The 21319-nt window shown below is 42.7% G+C and overlaps 1 protein-coding gene across 1 annotated transcript in view; it reads right to left on the bottom strand.

The window, feature by feature from the left end:
* Window positions 1-1416: 1416 nt before the first annotated feature.
* Window positions 1417-21319, bottom strand: part of MAF (MAF bZIP transcription factor) — an 86422-nt gene continuing 66519 nt past the window's right edge. The window contains exon 3 of the mRNA XM_073659140.1: window positions 1417-8010. The gene's annotated coding sequence lies outside the window, so the exon portion shown is untranslated. The remainder of the gene's footprint in view (window positions 8011-21319) is intronic.

Raw genomic sequence — 21319 nt, 5'->3', positions numbered from 1 at the left:
TGCACCACTCTAGCGGGCAGTCCAGGACTGTAGTTATAGGGGGCTGTCGAGGTAGCAGTTTTACCCATCTACTGTCTTAAGGGCCTAAAGGCCCCTCTGTCTTACCCATTTTACCCATGTGTTATCTATCTGTTGTCTCAAGGGCCTAAAGGCTCCTGTGTCTTACCCATCTTACCCATGTGTTACCCATATGTTGTCTCAGGGGCCTTAAGACCCCTCTGTCTTACCCATCTTATCCATGTGTTACACATCTGTTGTCGCAAGGGCCTAAAGACCCATCTGTCTTACCCATCTTATCCATGTGTTACCCATCTGTTGTCTTAAGGGCCTAAAGACCCCTCTGTCTTACCTATCTTACCCATGTGTGACCTATCTGTCGTCTCAAGGGCCTAAAGGCTCCTGTGTCTTACCCATCTTACCCATGTGTTACCCATCTGTTGTCTCAAGGGCCTAAAAGCCACTCTGTCTTACCCATCTTACCCATGTGTTACATATCTGTTGTCACAAGGGCCTAAAGACACATCTGTCTTACCCATTTTACCCATGTATTACCTATCTGTCGTTTCAAGGGCCTAAAGGCTCCTGTGTCTTACCCATTTTACCCATGTGTTACCCATCTGTAGTCTCAAGGGCTTAAAGACCCCTCTGTCTTACCCATCTTATCCATGTGTTACCCATCTGTTGTCGCAAGGGCCTAAAGACCCATCTGTCTTACCCATCTTACCCATGTGTTACCTATCTGTCGTCTCAAGGGCCTAAAGGCTCCTGTGTCTTACCCATCTTACCCATGTGTTACCCATCTGTTGTCGCAAGGGCCTAAAGACCCATCTGTCTTACCCATCTTACCCATGTGCTACCTATCTGTCGTCTTAAGGGTCTAAAGGCTCCTTTGTCTTACCCGTCTTACCCATATGTTGTCTCAAGGCATATGGAAAGTGGTGGCTTCTTACAGATTTTACCTTGGGGTCCAGAGACACAACTTCAGGCTCCTGGGTCACAATCTGTGCAAGAAGCCCCCACTTCACATGTGCCATTTACAACACTGGTTGTCTTCTTATTTGGCAGAGGAGCCTTTATGGTAATTTTAAAGGATGACATAGCATGTGGTTCTCCATAGAATGTACTGGGTGACATTTTGGGGACCTCTAAATCACATTATGGGGGTCCAAATTAATTATAACCACAGGTTGCTCATCTATGATTGACAGAGTATAAAAAATGACTCATAGAATCTACTTGGGTCGTTGGAGAAGATTGTCTTTAATTTAGTGGTCACTTATGTTTCTGAATGTTCTTAGAAGCCAAGAAGAATTTTTAGGTCTAGGGACAGAAGAATAAATCAGTGTTTCCCAGGACACAAGTAGGAAAATAATCATGTAAAAGAAGACCGGAGAAAAACAGAGACAAGACAAGTGATATTAATAAACGTATTTATGGAGCAAGTGGAACTTTGCTAGACAAAATTTAATAAATAAATGATAAATTAGTAATTATATTTTAACTCATGGTAACATAAGCATAATCCATTTCCTTGTGCCAGACACAGAGATCATTGTATCCATTAATAAATAATATATTACACAAACATAGCCGGTCAGTGATATCTTATAATAAGGAAGACGTGAGAGGTCGATCAGGGGCAAAAAAAAGATGCTCCACTCGTGTCTCGTAAAATATCTCCTGCAAGAGAGGTCTGTAAAAGAAGAAGTTGGAAACACATAACTTCTGGACATTCACATGACAATCTGGATTCATTCCAATGACCCATGAAAAATTGGGGCCAAATTGTACAGATCTTGTTGGACTGGAAGACTAGCTTGCGAAAGGAGTTGACTTATTGAGTCTTGACGGAATGGTCTCCCTACTTTGCCATAAAGTTGGATACATTTTCATTAATTAATGGAGATTATGAAGTTTGGTCATAAACATCAAACCACCAATTTGACCATTTTAAGTGGTGTGGAGCAGAGAGACTAACAGAGATCAATAAGGTTTGTTACCACTATTTGATTTAAGTCCTGTTCACAAAACCTTGGATAGCCGATCCATCACTTTTGGCGCAGCAGTATTCTTGCCCTGATCAAATTGAAGGGAACCTTGATTGACCAGTTTGTCTGTCTTTTCAACTTTTAGGGAAAGTGCCATTGGGCAGAGAAAGATCAAGGAGGCTTGTTCTAGGCTCAACTGGTTATATAGCCAAGATTAATGATGGTCCGACCTGTAGGATTATACCTTGAGCAATAGGCCATCAACATCGATGAGAAAGTGTCTCGAAATTTCTTTTGGTCAGCAGATTAGATTCAGACCAATTAAAGTTTGGTCAGAATTGAATGTACCCCAAAAAAGATGTTTATTATCCTCTGAGATCTCTACAGATCAAAAAGTGTAATAAATGGAGGACAGGGTTTAAAATATAAAAAAGAGGACACTCATCTGTCCTGCCGAAGAAGCTCCTCCACTCACTCCCTTTGGAAAGGTCTTCCAGCTTCGACTAGGCTTCATGTAGTCATTTGGGACTGATGTCAATAACATGCGCCATGCCCAAAATAACCGAAGAGGACTACTTAGTGCCAAAAGCTGAAGACCAACCGAAAGACCAGAGGGATTGAGTGAAGGACCATCAGGGAGCTGTGGTAACTGAGAAGGTGGGGGGTGAGCTAAGCTTTTTACCGGGCCTCAAAAGAATTGAGCAAAATGGTGATTGGCCACTATTAAACTGGATTCTTGCAAATCAAATTAAATTTTAGGGAAATTTGTACTGAATTTGATTAGTTACAAATCAATTTGATCATCTCTAGCAAAGAACAACAGATTTCACTGTCTCACATTATTTTTAAGAGAAAACACATAATATCAGGTAGAGAACTCCTTTAAAGGGAATCTGTCAGCAAGTTTTTGCAATGTAACTGAGAGCACTATAATGTAGGGGCAGAAATCCTGATTCTAGTGATGTGTGTTGTAGTTTTATTACAATCAGTGTTTTATCAGCAGGAGATTATGACTGCAGGACTAGGCGTCACAAGCCAGGCAGTCTAGCTAATCTGTGTAACTCCACCCCCAACCACTGATTGGAAAATGTGTATAGTGTACACAGGAAGCTACCAATCAGGGGGGTGGGTGTAGTTCTACACATCTCACCATTCTGACCACTGTTATATATACAGTAGGGATTCTATCAAAACTTCACCAAGCAGCCAAGTATGTGATACATCACTGGAATCAGGGTCTCAGCTCCTACACCATTCAGCTTTTAGATTATATAGCAAAAACCTGCTGATAGAATCTCTTTAAGATGGTCATAAACATGAGGATAACTTAGAGACTTCCGTTAATCTTTTTAGGAGCCCGGATACATATTCTATACACAGAAAATTATGGCGGGCGTCAGAGGGTAGGGGATGTCAGCAAAGGACCACCAGGAGCTTCAATCTACACTTCTACGCCTCATCCATCGAGCAGGACTAAAAAAAGGTAAAATGATGGAAGCAATAATCGAAAGCGACAGAAGGAGCAATTAAAGGTTTCCTGGCAGATGTCTGATACACGGGAAAAGTTTAGTCAGCACTAAGTGTACATTTCATTTATGTATTCTCATTTTTTTTGCCTGTAGTTTTCCTTTAATTTTGGATAAAATCCAAAAATTCTTACATTCCTTCCCTGTCACGTTCCATTGAATAGTGGTGGCAGAAACTATTTTTTTTCCAATTTTAATAATTTACCGTCATATTTTTTTTTTTACACTTAGTAAATTTAACCCTGGCACAAAATGACGACATTTGGTGCTCCACACCCAGTTGTCATGAGGTTAGATCGTGCGTGTTCCTATGAAAATATTGCACTTTTCTATGTAACGCAGAGGTATGAATGGTTTATGCACCTCCTAATGCTTTTAGGGTACCTTCTACTCAATAGTATTAGAGGTTCTAATGACTCGGTACATATAGGAACATATATTATAAGTATAGCTTTCAGTTCTACGTTATGCTCCTTGATTTTTATACATTGCATATATTTTAAAGCGACATGACATGCTCAGAATTTATTACACACAGCGTTCCAATCTATTGGATCGTACAATTTAACTTCATGCCAGGGACATAGGAAAACATTGGGACGTCCAGTACACGCTGCGTCAGGCACTGTTCTCACTCGTTCCTCCAGAATCCCGTGATGTAAGACATAACAATCTAATGTGAAATTCCGAGATTTTTGCATTGTCAATATCTTAAAGGGGACATCGATCTATTCTTCCCTAGAATTTTTCCAGGCCATTAGGATACATTAGGCAATTCACTTTTACCAGGCTTGAGATTTTATTTTGGTGAATTTAGGAGAGTTTTTCTTTTTTTTTTCATAGTTTTGTCCAGCATGGAAAGTTATAAAACTTTGCAAATCGATTTATTAAGGGAATTGTCTTAATTTCTGTAAAAAACAAATTGCAAATGGAATGAGTAGATCTACGAAAAAATTGCAGCATGCATGAGTTGCATCCGATAATCAGATGGAATTCACCCATTCATTTCTATGGGTCCATGGAGAACATCGGACCACATTTGGATGACATCCCATTTTCATAGACAGACTGAATGCAGAAGATGGAGAAACTTTTTCTTCTCTCCTCATCCAAGAAAATCGGATCACACTCTGATCAAACTCTGATCAGAGTCTGATCAGAGTGTGATTAGCATAATCAGACTGATTTTCTGGGATTGAGAACATATGTTCTTTTCCACCTGCCCTAACTCTGGGGATAAGTTGCTGCAGGAGATTGTTCTGATAAGCACACCATTAAGAGGAGGAGACAGGAGCTGAGAACATTCAGAGGAGGAGACAGAAGCTGAGAACACTCAGAGGAAGAGACAGGAGCTGAGAACATTCAGAAGAGGAGACAGGAGCTGAGAACATTCAGAGGAGGAGACAGGAGCTGAGAACACTCAGAGGAGGAGACAGGAACTGAGAACATTCAGAGGAGGAGACAGGAGCTGAGAACATTCAGAGGAGGAGACAGGAGCTGAGAACATGCAGAGGAGGAGACACGAGCTGAGAACATTCAGAGGAGGAGTCAGGAGCTGAGAACATTCAGAGAAGGAGACAGGAGCTGAGAACATTCAGAGGATGACACAGGAGCTGAGAACACTCAGAGGAGGAGACAGGAGTTGATCCATCACTGCCATCATCTGTACTCCAAATGAGCACGAAGTGATATCAATATAGCTAAAGACAGGAAAATAGAATAGGGAAAAGCCAGGATTTGTTTTTTTACAGGGATGAAGACAAATCCCCTAATAAAGTGATTTGCAAAGTTTCCTAACTTTCCATGTTGAGCATTATAAAAAAAATAAAAGTTTAGTTGCTCTTTAATCAATTGTATTTTATGGTTTAGTAACTTGGCCAAACAGATGATATCTGTATAGAAAACAAAAAATGTCAGCGGTTTTGGCAGGGATTGACTTGGAGACTTGCCTGAATGTACCAGTGTGGAGCAATTTAGTCACATCATGACTCTTGAAATGAAGTTTTATTCTGACACTTTCCGCTACCGGTCTGTATCTCTGATGAGCTGTCTGGTCTCTGGAGTGAACGCTCCACCACACCTCCCCTTTGTTCTTGATGGATGACTGTAGAAGTCTCCTCGTTGGCCTTTACAAGCTTTCACTCAAAAGCAAAGGAGAGGGGGTCTTGTAGAGTGCTCAGAGGGCACTTAAAAGTTATGGGCTGCCTTTAGAAAACTTGTGGGAGAGGTTGGTACCAGAATAAAACCTCATTTTAAAAATGATGCTGAGATTAAATCTCTGCACATGAGTATCTTTAGGCAGGTCTCCAGGTCTTCTATTCATCCCTGGAGGGTCAAAACTGATGACAGATTCTGTTTAAAGAGGTTGTCCACTACTTTAGCATTGATGACCTATCCTTAGCCTTCATATCTTATAAGGGGCAGATGTGTAGTACCCAGAAGTGGCCACTGTAAGTAGAAGAAACAACTCCATAACTGAGCACTTCCGGCCGCTGCTGGCACCAAGAACAGCAGTTCGGCGGGGGGCGCCAGGTGTAAGACCACCACAGATCAGACATTGATGACCTATTAAGGATAGATCATCAATGTTTAAAGACTCAGTGAGTATAAAATGACTCTTCACACCATGCACAGAGTGCACCCATAGTGCACACTTTAGACCGTTGACCAAGGGTTCGGCCAAAATTAGTCTAACATGTATGGGTGGCTTTAGAGGGCCAGCTCTCTGAAGAAGTGAGAAGATAGATGGTTGGAAGGTGCACTAAACAGTTCATTCTTGCCCCAACTGATTGGACACTACTGGCAAATCCAACTGATGCCGAAACAACCCCCATTCATTAAATGTAAGCCTCCGGGTAACTCCATATTTCTAGAATTATAGCCTATGCTACATTGCGCCATTTACACCTACATATTTTTTTCCTGTAAGAGTCAATTCAATATCACATTAGTCTTTTTAAGTGTTTTTATTGATTGTTTCTGTCCAACTGGCGTCTAACGGAAATTAATAAGAAAGTAAGACTAATAAAGTAAAGACAGACAAAATACTTATTCTTATATCTTAGATCAGAGGACAAATATGAAACCAGAGCACTTGTAACCAGAGGGTAACCAGAGTTTAGGATTGGGTTCATATCGGTTACAACGCCTTTTTTTGCAACACCGAATTTCATATCTGCCTCCTCCTTGCTATCGATTTCTCAATGGGACAATGGAACGGTGGTACTGACATGTGTTACCTGATGTAATACTCTAATAATAGACTAAATATTTTGCCCCTACAGGGCTGAATCTATCATATAATCCTATGGAGGCACATGCCTAGGGGCTGCACTGTTTTTGGGGGCAGCCGAACCTTTCCCCGTATTCATTTTTTTTAGGTCTACCAGCCATATTTACCCAATCAAAAACATGGGGTAGGGTATTGGCCCAAGTAGAATAAACATGCAGGTTACTAATCTGGGGCAATAGACTATGGCAGCACGAAGTGTATACATGTTCTTGTGCATCTAATGTACATGGTGGATAGGGTATCGGTTAAAGAAACTATACTAAATTATATCATTTTATACATTAATGTTCAATGGAAGTCAATGAAATGCTGGTGAGAGCTGAGTTCTATACATTAAACTGTATAAGGATTTCCCCTATCATCACAGATGGATACGTTAGGACCAGCACAGATGTATGCACCATGCGTGGCCCCCTCTTCCTTGCCCTGGGGGGCTTCATTACACTTTCAATCTCCCCCAGCAGGGAAGCTGTTTACTTTTACATTTATATACAATGATAATTTGTACAGAAGTATATACAAAGAATGCTTCATTGCTTTTCACCGTTGAGCGTAGTCACTGTAACATTTCGCCGTCATTCATCAACCATCGTCTTTTTTTGATCCATTGGAAAAGTATAAAAGATGAATAGTAGGAGTTCGTTGGGAAGATGATTTTTCCAAGTTTCGGGTGGAAATCCTGGGAGTGGTTGTGAATTGTAGACAGAAGGAGGTACCAGCAATGTAAAGAAAAGATCCTGAGGGTTAGTTGTGTATATGGAAATATCCTACAGTCAGAAGCTTTGAGTTTACGTCATGTTAAGCTTACGCCACATGGTCACCTGAGGACATTTTGGAACAACGTAGTGCGGTTCTATCTATTCTCAAGACAGAATCCACTGGAATAGTCATTGGCCTGAAAGGTGAAGGACGGGTGGCTCCTTTACCGAATCTGTTGCATATCGAGAGTAATGATTGACCAGAAGCACTTCATACATAGGGTGGTCGTCATTAGAAAGCATTATAAAGATCCTAAGAAAAGCATGCAACCAAAAGTCCCACCAGTGTCAATGGTATTTACAATGATGAGGTTCATGATTCTGCATGTCCACTGGAAAGTAGATTAACAGCAGTCCTCTGCGAGAAAGTCTAAAATGAAGAGGGTCTGAAGTCACTGGAGTAGCAGAATGGGCAAGCTCAATGATGCTCACCAACTTTACTTCACCTGCAAATGGAGGGAAAAAAAGAAATTTAGTTTTTGAAAGCAAAATTGCTGATATCATATATTATGATTGTTCATGTGCTAAAACCCTCAACGATCAGCAGAATAGGCAACTTATGTCCCAAGTTCTACCTTGATTCTCCACTAGATGCAAACTGAAGCCAAAAGGAGTCAAATGTTGGGCCAAGTCAAACATGTGCCCTGCCATTCCATTTGTGGCCATGGAAGAACTAAGGGAGAACATGGACACAGAAGTTTAAATGAGATATGAACACTTTGAAAACATTCGACTAAGATGCCCAGTCATACAGCCATTTTTAATAAGATATGTGTGTTATTTTCGTTGAATTTATCTTAATTCAACATTGAAAAGAACGAGACGAGAACCAGAGTGTGTTGGTTTCCTCCAATGATTATCGGACAAAGGTTGAACAGGTTTAACTGTCTTATCTTCTATATTCAGCCTTGGACAGCTCTACTTAGGACTATATGAAGAGTCATACCAATATGTTGCATTTTGAGAGAGTACAGGCATATACAGATATGTCCTGCCCTACCTTTTCTCTTGGCTCTAGACATCCCAAGATTTGTGGCTCGAGACAGTCAACGATTTGCTATGATGATTCTAGACTATCTTTGATACAATTTTGGTCCATTTGTTCAGTTCACTGGGTCACAAGAAGTGTGCTTCAGTCTACTGAATCAACAGATGTAGAACTCATGCCTATAGGTGGTCCAACAAGAGGATCCTTGGTATCTTGCGACTGTCACCAAATGCTGGAAACTATACAATTGGATGACATTGACCATCGACTCAATAGTTTCCAGCTAAACGCCAACATGAGACCTTTCCTTCAAGATACCAAATAAAGGATACTATGAAGGTGGATCCTTGGTCAAAGGACACTTTCCTACTTTCAGCATATACAGGGTGCTCTCGTATTGGATAGTGAGAAATGGATGGGCTTCATTTTTATCCATTGGGTTAGTAAAGGTCAAGTATTTCACTCCATTAGGAACTCGTTTCAGATCAGTTGTAAGTAAGCACAAATATCGAAGAACCAAATTCCACTTAGAAAACCAAATTACCTTGTCCCACATATGACCTTAACCAATATCAATTGCCTCATTCCTGGCTACATCCCTAAACAGTATTGATTTACCTTCTTCCCTGAGGAATACCAAACAGATATCCTTCTGAAGCAATGTCCAACACTTACTTCCCTCAATGTTTTTAGCTGATGACCTTCCTAAGCCATATTCTCAGTGTAATGTCTACCTATATAGAGTCAATATTAAAAATGCAGTGGTCATCTCCATCCATGGGTCTTGTATCAGCTCCATGTATTTTTTCCATGTTTTGACTGAAGATTGATGGATGAGACCCAATATGTCTATTACTGGCCAGTCATTTGCCAATGTGTGGTCTGCTGTAGCACTAGCAAGCCAGGTGGCTTTCTTTGGCATTCGCAGATGGCATCATATTGGCACCTCACACATCTGTGAACGAAATCACCTTGAATGTAATTTTGGAAAAAAGCATAATGAAATTGGAGAGAGTTCAGCGTCAGGTGACAATGTTTGTAAATGGGATTGCATTATGAAGAATCAGTAGCCACTTTGTATGTGTTTACCCTAGAAAAATGAGATGATCTGATGACTCTTTTCTGTAAAAATATACTCAAGGACAGTACAAATAATATGTTCCTGCTGTGAAACCAGAGTTTCAGATTATACAAAAAGAGAAGAAAACACCAGGCTCCTTGCGCAAGACGAAAAAATAGCTTGGCTAGATCTCCCATACTTCAACTTTTACTTTTAGGCCACGGCCTCACTATCAGTATTTGGTCAGTATTTTTTCTCAGGAGTGGGAGCCAAAACCAGGTGAGGAACAATCAGAGAAAAGGTATAACAGAATCAAGTCACAAATTCTGTATTTATCACCCACTCCTGGTTTTAGTTCCCACTCCGGAGAAAAAATACCGACCGAATACTGATAATGGGGCCATGGCCTTAAGGTGTTTCTTGTTGAGTTGGGATGGCTCATGGCTCCACAAATTAGACTGCTGTGTTTTAAAAGTAAGGTATTCTATACAGGGACATAGAAGATTTTGGGGTTAGTAAAAAGCTATACCTCTAGGAACAAAAGTTTCCCAAAGATGTATTTTCACCAATTACAGTATACACCCCCCCCCCCACCACAGAATAAGTGTATTAAAGGGAATATGTCACCAGTTTTTTTAAATGTAATCTGAGGCCACCATGATGTAGGGGCTGAGACAGGGGTGTAACAACCACGGTCGCAGGGGCCCGCCGACGCCAGTGTGGCGCCCAGCTGCGCTTGGAGCCACAGATCCTAGAGGGGTGCATTAACGGATTCCTCCACAAGAGGCCCCCACAGCACACACACACACCTCCACCTTCCACCTCAGACCACCAGAGGGAGCCCGTTAGGGATATAAATAGGGAAGGTGGAGCTAGGCAGCTCAGTGATTCAGCAGTTCCTGCTCAGACACAGAAGGAGTCAGTGCAGTCGAGCCAGAGCCTAGCAGTTCCTGCAGAAACAGTTCAGTACAGTCTGTAGAGTGAGTTCAGACTAGAACTCACAGAGCTCAGGATAGAGAGCTAGGAGTGTGCCGACACTCTGAGAGCGGCGAAGAAGAGCAGCATCCCAGCTGCAGTGTGTGTAGCCTAGTGAGGGCCCCGAGCGGGGCCGAAGGCAAGTGGAAGAAAGTAACATAGGGGGCAGAGGAGCTTTACAAGCTCACCCCAGAAGTATATATACCGGACACCAGGTCCTAGTCTACGTGGATCTTCATGACCAGTACAAAACAACCGGAACCCCTGGCGAACTACATGTCCCAGGATCACCAAAAGCTGATACGTACCAGGGTCAGGAATCACGGAGACCCCAAAGAATAGGGAAAGTGATCTCCAACCAAGTCAGCAGGTGCAGAACAGAAACAAAGTTAGGCCTAGCTCCAGGCAGGTCATAAACTTACTACACAAAGGCAAGAAACAGGAGGCCCTACACTCGCTCACTGGGGAGGATCCTGATATGCAACCTTCACCCTACAGTGCTCCGGGATGTGCCTGAACTTACATCAGTAAAAGGTACTGAAGTGAACTGTGTGTTGGCCTATCCTTCTTCAGACCCGGCTGGGTCTCCCCTGTCCTGCATCCCCTCTCCTACGCTGCCCTGAGGCCTAGCTCCACCTGTGGGGAGCTCTACCACCCAAGCTGCCATAACACTGGCCTCAGTGGGCTGCCGCAGCGCTGGTGATCCTTGCCAGGCACCACAGGTGGCGTCACGAACATTTACAAACCTATTATCCCAATATACATTCCCCTCTTTTCAGTTGTCCGCCCTGGGCCACGGACCGGGCCAGCCACCGTGATATCCCCCAAGCATCTGAGGGCCCGGCTGCCGAGTACCCCACGGCCCCGGGGGCGTGACACCAGCAGAAACTTCAACTGGATGTACATCCTTGGACGTCCATCCAGTTGAAGTGTATTGCGGCGCACAGCCCTATCAGGTCCGTGAATGACAACACACACTGCCTCCAAATCAGAGGCCAGCAGCTGACTTTGGCGTGCACGTGTCGGAGTGCATGGCAGTGACATCATATGCTCCCGTTGCATTATACTTTATGGATAACTATGGGGGGAGACGTGGAAGGGGCCATAGGAGGGCAACAACCCAGCAGCAGCACCGCTACCTCCGCCTTTGTGCAAGGAGGAACAGGAGGAGCACTGCCAGAGCCCTGCAAAATGACCTCCAGCAGGCCACAAATGTGTCTGTACAAACGGTTAGAAACCGACTCCATGAGGGTGGTATGAGGGTCCGACGTCCACAGATGGGGGTTGTGCTCACAGCCCAACACTGTGCAGGATGCTTGGCATTTTCTACAGAATAACAGGATTGGCAAAGTCGCCACTGGCGCCCTGTGCTCTTCACAGATGAAAGCAGGTTCACACTGAGCACATGTGACAGACGTGACAGAGTCTGGAGACGCCGTGGAGAGTGATCTGCTGCCTGCAACATCCTTCAGCATGACCGGTTTGGCAGTGGGTCGGTCAGTAATGGTGTGGGGCGGCATTTCTTTGGAGGGCCGCACAGCCCTCCATGTGCTCGCCAGAGGTAGCCTGACTGCTATTAGGTACCGAGATGAGATCCTCAAACCCCTTGTGAGACCATATGCTGGTGCGGTTGGCCCTGGGTTCCTCCTAATGCAGGACAATGCCAGACCTCATGTGGCTGGAGTGTGTCAGCAGTTCCTGCAAGATGAAGGCATTGAAGCTATGGACTGGCCCGCCCGTTCCCCAGACCTGAATCCGATTGAGCACATCTGGGACATCATGTCTCGCTCCATCCACCAACGTCACGTTGCACCACAGACTGTCCAGGAGTTGGCGGATGCTTTAGTCCAGGTCTGGGAGGAGATCGCACAGGAGACCATTCGCAACTTCACAGGAGCATGCCCAGGCGTTGTAGGGAGGTCATACAGGAACGTGGAGGCCACACACAATACTGAGCCTCATTTTGACTTGTTTTAAGGACATTACATCAAAGTTGGATCAGCCTGTAGTGTGTTTTTCCACTTTAATTTTGGGGTGACTCCAAATCCAGGCCTCCATTGGTTAATAAATTTGATTTCCATTGATGATTTTTGTGTGATTTTGTTGTCAGCACATTCAACTTTGTACAGAACAAAGTATTCAATGAGAATATTTCATTCATTCAGATCTAGGATGTGTTATTTGAGTGTTCCCTTTATTTTTTTGAGCAGTGTATATACCAGGATTGGGCCCAGGATAAGGGATATATACCAGGATGGGCTATTCATTATACTATATGGAGGACTATTGGCTGTGCATTATATTATATGAAGGATATGGGCTGTGTATTATACTAATATGGATGACTCTAGGCTGTGCATTATGCAACATGGATGACTATGAGGAGTGCATTATACTTTATGGAGGACTATGGGGAGTGCATTATACTGTATGGAGGACTATGGGGAGTGCATTATACTGTATGGATGACTATGGGGAGCGCATTATATTGTATGGAGGACTATGGATAGTGTATTATACTATATGGAAGACTATGGATAGTGTATTATACTATATGGAAGACTATGGGGGTGCATTATACTATATGGAAGACTATGGGGGTGCATTATACTATATGGAGGACTATGGGGACTGCATTATACTGTATGGAGGACTATGGGGTGTGCATTATACTACATGGATGACTATGGGCTATGCGGTATATTATATGGAGGACTATGGGATGCATTATACTATATGAAGGACTATGGGGGTTGCATTACACTTCTGCTAAGGAGTCCCATGATTTCTATGTACGCCCCTGGTGAGTATAATGGTTTATTTTTTTCTATACATTAAAGAACAGCAGCAGAACGCGGGACATGTACCAAGAGGTGGAATATATATACCAGGATGGGTCCCAGGATAAGGGACATATACCAGGATGGGCGATATATATACCAGGATGAGAGATATATACCAGGATGAAAGGCGCATAATTATATATAGATTTGAACCCAGGACTGGCGTAGCACCCCATCACTCTCCTTCTTGGTCAAATAGCCCTTACACAGCCTGGAGGTGTACTTGGGGTCATTGTCCTGTTGAAAAATAAATGATGGTCCAACTAAACGCAAACCGGATGGAATAGCATGCCGCTGCAAGATGCTGTGGTAGCCATGCTGGTTCAGTATGCCTTTAATTTTGAATAAATCCCCAACAGTGTCACCAGCAAAGCACCCCCACACCATCACACCTCCTCCTCCATGCTTCACAGTGGGAACCAGGCATGTAGAGTCCATCCATTCACCTTTTCTGCGTTGCACAAAGACACGGTGGTTGGAACCAAAGATCTCAAATTTGGACTCATCAGACCAAAGCACAGATTTCCACTGGTCTAATGTCCATTCCTTGTGTTCTTTAGCCCAAACAAGTTTCTTCTGCTTGTTGCCTGTCCTTAGCAGTGGTTTCCTAGCAGCTATTTTACCATGAAGGCTTGCTGCACAAAGTCTCCTCTTAACAGTTGTTGAAGAGATGTGTCTGCAGCTAGAACTTTGTGTGGCATTGACCTGGTCTCTAATCTGAGCTGCTGTTAACCTACGATTTCTGAGGCTGGTGACTCGGATAAACTTATCCTCAGAAGCAGAGGTGACTCTTGGTCTTCCTTTCCTAGGGCGGTCCTCATGTGAGCCAGTTTCTTTGAAGCGCTTGATGGTTCTTGCAACTGCACTTGGGGACACATTCAAAGTTTGCATAATTTTTCGAACTGACTGACCTTCATTTCTTAAAGTAATGATGGCCACTCGTTTTTCTTTACTTACCTGCTTTTTTCTTGCCATAATACAAATTCTAACAGTCTATTCAGAATGACTATCAGCTGTGTATCCACCAGACTTCTGCACAACACAACTGATGGTCCCAACCCCATTTATAAGGCAAGAAATCCCACTTATTGAACCTTACAGGGCACACCTGTGAAGTGAAAACCATTTCCGGTGACTACCTCTTGAAGCTCATCAAGAGAATGCCAAGAGTGTGCAAGCAGTCATCAAAGCAAAAGGTGGCTACTTTGAAGAACCTAAAATATAAGACATATTTTCAGTTGTTTCACACTTTTTTGTTCAGTATATAATTCCACATGTGTTAATTCATAGTTTTGATGCCTTCAATGTGAACGCACAATTTTCAAAGTCATGAAAATACAGAAAAATCTTTAAATGAGAAGGTGTGTCCAAACTTTTGGTCTGTACTGTATATATATGTAATTTATTCAGGATGTGGGGGAACAGCGGTTCAAATATTGCACCAGAGCCCATCAGACTCTAGTTATGCCACTGGGCTGAGATCCTGATTCCAGAGATGTGTCACTTACTAGACTGTTTTGCTGTTTCAATACAATCAGTATTTTATCAGCAGAAGATTATCACTACAGGACTAGGTGTCTCTTGCCTCCTGGTCCAACCACACCCCAACCACCTATTGACAGCTTTCTAAGTAAGCACAGTATAGACAGATAACTACCAATCAGTGGTGTGGGTGGGGTTATACACAGCTCAGCATTTGACCTCTGATAGATCTGCAGCAGAGAAAACTGTGATCCTATCACAACTGCTGCACCCAGTAAACTAAGTGACACATCACTGGAATCAGGCTCTCAGCCTCTACTCCATGCTGTTGTCAGATTAAATAGCCAAAACCTGCTGACAGAATCCCTTTAAGGCAGTGTCAGGAACCTGCTACTTCAGGAACCCCTTCACAGTTGTACATGCTGAGACCTTGCTATGTTCTTAGTGTTTCTATTAAAAAAATGACACATTGGTCGACTAAACATTTGAGAATAGGGTGGAGCCTTATTGCCCATGACCATGACCGCTCTTTAAAGAGAATCTCTCAGCAGGTTTTGGCCATGTAATCTGATGACAGCATGAGGTAGGGGCTGAGACACTGATTCCAGGGATGTGTCACTTATCAGGCTGTGTGCTGTTGTTTCAATATAATGAATGTTTCATCAGCATGAGACTATCACTGTCTGGACTGAAGCTCATGTGAGTTCTGGTCCAGCCCCGCCCCTTCCTCTGATTAGCAGCTTACTGTCAATAGACACTGTACACAGAAAGCTGTAATATGGCCAGGTTCAGCTTGCTACATGCTACATCTAAAATCTCTGATTGTGTCACAATTGTCACACCCAGTTAACTAAGTGATATATGGCTGGAATCAGGATCTCTTTTCCAACATTTTATAGCTCTAAGATGATGTAGCAAAAACCTGGTGACAGAGTCCCTTTAAGGTGGCCATTAATATTAGACTGAGGTTGGCCGAACCTGAATTTTGGTGGGACCGCTTAACCATCTAATGTGCATTGGTTTTGTCTATGTTTTGGGAAAAAAATGATCAAGCATGTTGACTTTAGACATGCCCCATCCTTTATTTGGCTTACTCCGTCTGCCCCACTCAAAGCATGCATGTCATTGGTGGTTTAGGAGGGATAGCTGTTGGGCAAATGAGCATTGGTTATAGCCCCATGTGCTTGGATCATTCTCTACTGAAAATATAAAGTAAAACTGCACCAAAGAGGAGACAATAATAGAAAGTGTTAAAATCAGAAAGTGGTTAATTATTTTTTTCCCAAGCTGTAAGAAAGTGAGTAGCACAAAGGGTCATAAGACTCATAACCTCGGGGTCCCTACAAGTCTGAAGAGGTTAATTCCGTGTCTGGTGTCACATGGAAGATCACAGCAGATGGTATAGATGGTTCTCAACCATTCTCACCCCTGGGGAAGGTGATACACTGGGTCAGCTGGGAGCACAGCTTGTAAACGTAGTATGCGGCTATATTTTTCTTTAACCTCCAGTCCGTTATTCTATCCTATCCCAACTCTTCTGCCTTTCCTGACGTACTTAGCACTTTAACTCACTCTGAAAATGACCCTTCCAAAATAGTATCATGGTGCTAAGATTCAAGAGCATTACGTAAAGGCTTCACCTGCCAGCAACATGAGGAGCAGGAGTTCACGGACATGGAGATGTTCCTACTGACAGGGTAAATCTGCCGCTATCATTGGCAAGGATTAAAGAGCATTTCCACCTAAAATAAAAAAAAAATCAACTGCAAATATGATTTGATCTGTTCTGTTTTATCAGCCGCCCCTTCGCTCTATCTTCTCGTTCCCTTCAGAGGTAGAATGTGTCATCGGAAAATGAGAAATCTTGCAATTCTCACACTGGCCACTGGGGCTTTTTTTAGACTCTCACTTCCTGTTCTTTCAGGAAATACACATGAATATTAGCAGCAATGCACAGACTCCTCCCATATCTATTGTATTGAAGCATCTAATGAGCGTGTGAAAACGTCATTGTGAAGGAAAAAGGAGCTATGACATTGCCTATTGTGACTGGTGGATCCCTTCTAATCAGCGGTGTATGGAGTTGTTAAGTGTCATTGTAATCCTGCCTCTGCTGATAATGAGACTGCTGAAGAGTCTTCTGTAAAGAACAGGAAGTTAGAGTCCAAGATAGTCCCAGTGTCCAGTGTGAGAATTGCAAGACTTATATATATACATACAGTATATATATATATATTTGTGAAGATACAGTATATATATATATATATATATATATATATATATATATATATATACAGTATAGACCAAAAGTTTGGACACACCTTCTCATTTAAAGATTTTTCTGTATTTTCTTGACTAAGAAAATTGTACATTTACACTGAAGGCATCAAAACTATGAATTAATACATGTGTAATTATATACTTAACAAAAAAGTGTGAAACAACTGAAAATATGTCTTATATTCTACGTTCTTCAAAGTAGCCACCTTTTGCTTTGATGACTGCTTTGCACACTCTTGGCATTCTCTTGATGAGCTTCAAGAGGTAGTCACTGGAAATGGTCTTCCAACAATCTTGAAGGAGTTCCCAGAGATGCTTAGCACTTGTTGGCCCTTTTGCCTTCACTCTGCGGTCCAGCTCACCCCAAACCATCTCGATTGGGTTCAGGTCTGGTGACTGTGGAGGCCAGGTCATCTGGCGTAGCACCCCATCACTCTCCTTCTTGGTCAAATAGCCCTTACAAAGCCTGGAGGTGTGTTTGAGGTCAGTGTCCTGTTGAAAAATATATGATGGTCCAACTAAACGCAAACCGGATGGAATAGCATGCTGCTGCAAGATGCTGTGGTAGCCATGCTGGTTCAGTATGCCTTCAATTTTGAATAAATCCCCAACAGTGTCACCAGCAGAGCATCCCCACACCATCACACCTCCTCCTCCATGCTTCACGGTGGGAACCAGGCATGTAGAGTCCATCCGTTTACCTTTTCTGCGCCGCACAAAGACACGGTGGTTGGAACCAAAGATCTCAAATTTGGACTCATCAGAGCAAAGCACAGATTTCCACTGGTCTAATGTCCATTCCTTGTGTTCTTTAGCCCAAACAAGTCTCTTCTGCTTGTTGCCTGTCCTTAGCAGTGGTTTCCTAGCAGCTATTTTACCATGAAGGCCTGCCGTACAAAGTCTCCTCTTAACAGTTGTTGTAGAGATGAGTCTGCTGCTAGAACTCTGTGTGGCATTGACCTGGTCTCTAATCTGAGCTGCTGTTAACCTGCGATTTCTGAGGCTGGTGAATCGGATAAACTTATCCTCAGAAGCACAGGTGACTCTTGGTCTTCCTTTCCTGGGGCGGTCCTCATGTGAGCCAGTTTCTTTGTAGCGCTTGATGGTTTTTGCAACTGCACTTGGGGAGACTTTCAAAGTTTTCCCAATTTTTCACACTGACTGACCTTCATTTCTTAAAGTAATGATGGCCACTCGTTTTTCTTTACTTAGCTGCTTTTTTCTTGCCATAATACAAATTCTAACAGTCTATTCAGTAGGACTATCAGCTGTGTATCCACCAGACTTCTGCACAACACAACTGATGGTCCCAACCCCATTTATAAGGCAAGAACTCCCACTTATTAAACCTGACAGGGCACACCTGTGAAGTGAAAACCATTTCCGGTGACTACCTCTTGAAGCTCATCAAGAGAATGCCAAGAGTGTGCAAAGCAGTCATCAAAGCAAAAGGTGGCTACTTTGAAGAACCTAGAATATAAGACATATTTTCAGTTGTTTCACACTTTTTTGTTAAGCATATAATTCCACATGTGTTAATTCATAGTTTTGATGCCTTCAGTGTGAATGTTGTACAATTTTCATAGTCAAGAAAATACAGAAAAATCTTTAAATGAGAAGGTGTGTCCAAACTTTTGGTCTGTACTGTATATATATATATATATATATATATATATATACATATACATATTATATAGTGTATATATATATATATATATGTTGGTGTATATATATATATGTATATATATATATATATATATATATATATATATGTCTTATACCTGGCAGCCATGTAATACAAATTGATGAGATATTTAGAAAATAAACAGAATCTGCAGCAAAGAGAGTGAACCACCTCATTACAAACTCACTTTTTCGCTGGAGGAAATGTAAGATACACAAGGGGTTACAAAACAATTTAACATTTTACAGCCTCAATGTATATGTATATTTAATACGTGTTTTTTGGCTGTGTCAGTATTTACTTAGTTTCATGCTATTCTTGTATTCACCAGAACATGGTTTTAATCAAGTCAGCTGTGCTGCTCTTCTGTGTTTAGTCAGGCTTGACAAAGGACTATGCAGGTCTGAAACATGTTGCCTGGGAGCGCAGCGGATATTTCTTTTTTGCCTTTTTAATTTTTGTGCTGTTGTGTTCAACCATATTTTGTGCTTTTTTATACTACTGGATAAATAAAGCAATTATTTTAAGAAGATGTGAGTAACGGCTATCGTTTGGACTGTTGCTATTACTGGAGTATTTTGCCGTGCACCTGGACAGGTGGGCCGATTACCCCTTTTCCACAGACACCATGTACTTCCTATAACCTTCATATACAGCGTATAGTTGTAGCATGGCACGGGGAGGTAGCCGCAGGCGAGGCACTGGTCTCTTACTTTTACGCCCCGTCGAGCTACATGAAAGAACGGGTCCTGGCTGGGTGTTGGTGCTGTGAGGGCCTTGCGCCCATGTAGGCCGCCTTTAGCCGGTGGTGTTGTCTGGCTGGCCAGGACCAGATGTTCCATAGGTCAATAAAGGAGATTCCCGTTCTAAAACACAGTCTTCACTGAACGGTAACTTGATAAGGGTTGTGTACAAGGGGTTGCGGGTACAAAGTCTTATGGATGTTTCCTTCACAGTGTACAGCATTTTCACTTCACTTTTCTACTCCAGGGCCGGTGAAGTACACTGATTCTCCATACTTTGTCACAGTCTAGCTTATTGCCACACTCCTGATCAGCAAGTCTCTCTACCTGCTCAGCGGTTCTGAGTCCTATTTCTTCCACTACTGGCCCCCTGGATCTACCGCTTGGAACCCCCATAGTCCCACAAACACAGTCCTGTTTAGGTCCGTTACCTTTAGCGTTTTGAAGCTTGAGGTTTCTCATGACACGTCATCTTATCCAAGGACCCCTTTGTCTGGAAGGCCAGTCTGTCGTCGGCCACTTCAGTACTGCACCAGTCCCTTGTCCCTTAAGCCTCTTTTCCTCGGTAGTTCACCCAAAACAGCAGCAATGCCCATACATACGTCCTACTCAAACTTAAACTTGTCCTTAACCTGCCTAACTACAGGAAGCAGCCACCTGCCCTTACACTAAACCCCTCCCACAATGGGCTAGTCCCAAAAATAAACACTATCCTTACCCTAATGTCACTACCTAGCTACAGTCACTATCTTACACTACCTATCTTGTGTCCTAAGTCCTAAACTATACATCACTACACTATCACACACTATACTGTACACTATGTCTTACACTACACATTACCAACATTACTATATCACATTACACAATATATATATACAGTGGGTACGGACAATATTCACACCCCTTTAAATGTTTCACTCTTTGTTTCATTGCAGCCATTTTGTAAATTCTAAAAAGTTCATTTTTTCTCATTAAAGCACACTCTGCACCCCATCTTGACTGAAAAAAACAGAAATGTAGAATTTTTTGCACATTTATAAAAACAAACAAACTGAAATATCACGTGGTCATAAGTATTCAGACCCTTCGCTCAGACACTCATATTTAAGTCACATGCTGTCCATTTCCTTGTGATCCTCCTTGAGATGGTTCTACTCCTTCACTGGAGTCCAGCTGTGTTTAATTAAACTGATAGGACTTGATTTGGAAAGGCACACACCTGTCTATATAAGACCCCACAGCTCACAGTGCATGTCAGACCAAATGAGAATCATGAGCTCAAAGGAACTGCCCAAGGAGCTCAGAGACAGAATTGTGGCAAGGCACAGATCTGGCCAAGGTTACAAAAGAATTTCTGCATTACTCGAGGTTCCTAAAAGCACAGTGGCCTCCAGAATCCTTAAATGGAAGAAGTTTGGGATCACCAGAAGTCTTCCTAGACGTGGCCAACCAGCCAAACTGAGCAATTGTGGAAGAAGAGCCTTGGTGAGAGAGGTAAAGAAGAACCCCAAGATCACTGTGGCTGAGCTCCATAGATGCAGTAGGGAGATGGGAGAAAGTTCCACAAAGTCAATGATCACTGCAGCCCTCCACCAATCGGGCCTTTATGGCAGAGTGGCCCGAAGGAAGCCTCTCCTCAGTGCAAGACATAGGAAAGCCCGCATAGAGTTTGCTCAAAAACACATGAAGGACTCACA

The sequence above is a fragment of the Phyllobates terribilis genome, unplaced genomic scaffold (genome assembly GCF_046119375.1).
Source record: "Phyllobates terribilis strain yellow unplaced genomic scaffold, ASM4611937v1 Scaffold_13__5_contigs__length_258822181, whole genome shotgun sequence".
NCBI classification, from domain to species: domain Eukaryota; kingdom Metazoa; phylum Chordata; class Amphibia; order Anura; family Dendrobatidae; genus Phyllobates; species Phyllobates terribilis.
The sequence above is the reverse complement of the archived record's forward strand: the minus strand, read 5'-3'. Positions and strand labels throughout refer to the sequence as shown.